Raw genomic sequence first — 1,888 nt, 5'->3', positions numbered from 1 at the left:
AATTTTTTATTTTATAAAAAATATTTTTTTTATTGTTCTATTGTATTTTATCATCTTTTTTCTATAAAAAAAAATTTGCTTCATAAGATTATACGAACGAAATTATATTGAGAAACAGATATTTTATATTTTGATCACATAAAAACATCTAATGTAAACTTGTAGATTTCACGCGCGTCACTGTTGCAACTGCAAATTATTCGAGAAAATATTGTTTAAGATAGTGTTGCAAAGCTTAATAAGGTTCATAAACCTGTGGACAAATCTTATCTGATGAAAGATTGAGCGGGCTCACACTAAAGTCAAAGTCGAAGTTAGATGAATATGGAAACTCAGTACGGCGTACATTCAAACGAGATTAGATGCAAAATCCTTTACGGTATCAGAAGTTGCAGCTGCAAGTGGACTGAAAGTTACCGGGTTGCGCGCATGCCGTAGGTAATTGTAATAAGTACTTGATTAAGCCCAAACTTCCGGGATTATAAAGCGTCACGCCATTACTCACGGTATCTGTACACAATTGAGTTTCATTCACGAAACACGATGCGATTCGCGCCAAGAATACCACTATCCTCTTTGAGATCTTATATCGAAGCAAATAATTTACAAACTATTATGTAACCATAAAGTGCATTAACAGGTGCATATACAAGTACGAGTACATTTATATCTTCCGCTTTTTAACGCGCTATAATGAAGCGTATCAAATAATAATATTAAGACCGAATATTATATTCAACAAATTCGTTTTTATTGTTGATGTTTCAACCTAATTCGTACTTTATTGGCAATTTTCTCCACTTTACAAGTATGATGTATTTAGAAATTTATACACTACTATATAATAAGTAAACTAATAATTGTCCACATTTGCCTAATTTAAACGATTAAATGTTAAATATAAACAACGCTTAATGCATTTCTGACCACGTTAACCACAACATTTGATTTACAAAATGCTAATTAATATCTTGTAAACGTATTGAATTGCAAACATTACTTTGCATAATACCAACGATATATAGATATGTCTTTCAATGTTGACTTAATGACATATTTACTCGTTATAAAAGAATATATTAATAATAATATTTTTAATTATAATCTCCGATTGTGATTTATGTATATGACAATAAAATATTATTCATTTTGTTTGTAGAGACTAAATATATGAATACATATTATTAAAAATGAATTATTAAATATAAACAATAATAAATTTATTTTTCCACTTTTATTTTCTGGAAAATGTATCTCAAATTAAGGTACTCTAATGACATACGGTAATTAATATGCTATCAGCTGTACGATGCATCCCAGCGCAAGTTTTATTTAATTTATTATGAATCACTCGACTTGCTATTAATCGAGGTTTCGACGATCGCGGAGATTGTCATTATCATAATCCCATAGGAATAGCTGAATGGGATAGAAAGGAATGGGTGAGTTTCCGAGGAGTGGCATCGAAAGCCCAATGGAACGACCGTGTACGGCAAGAAGGGCGAGATAGAACGCGTCCGATAAAATTTTCTATTGTATGCCGGGGAAAATGGGACTCCGGCGTAGGTAGAAATTGAAATTGTTACGAGGTACATGTGAAAATTGCGGAAATCGTACGCTGAAGCTGAAGGCATAACGAAAGCGTAACGGGATCAAAAAGGTCGGTATAGATATCTTAAAAACGCTCTTATTTGCTACGAAATTAATTCGCTGCTGCTTTACGGTGAAATTAATTTATAACTGCGATAAAATTTTTCTAGTTCCCTCTATTGTTGCGGAAAATACAAAGTAAATGAGAAAGATTATGAAGAACAATATAGGTACGTTTTATATATCAGCATATATAAAAATCCAGAATATTGTTAATATCGATTACGTAATGAATAAA

The 1,888-nt window shown here is 31.4% G+C and overlaps 1 protein-coding gene across 3 annotated transcripts in view; it reads right to left on the bottom strand.

Moving 5' to 3' along the window:
* LOC108751128 (basement membrane-specific heparan sulfate proteoglycan core protein-like) overlaps window positions 1-1,888 on the bottom strand; it is a 235,722-nt gene that overhangs the window by 132,197 nt on the left and 101,637 nt on the right. The gene's annotated exons all lie outside the window — the stretch shown is intronic.

This window comes from Trachymyrmex septentrionalis, unplaced genomic scaffold, assembly GCF_001594115.1.
Source record: "Trachymyrmex septentrionalis isolate Tsep2-gDNA-1 unplaced genomic scaffold, Tsep1.0 scaffold40, whole genome shotgun sequence".
NCBI lineage: Eukaryota > Metazoa > Arthropoda > Insecta > Hymenoptera > Formicidae > Trachymyrmex > Trachymyrmex septentrionalis.
The sequence above is the reverse complement of the archived record's forward strand: the minus strand, read 5'-3'. Positions and strand labels throughout refer to the sequence as shown.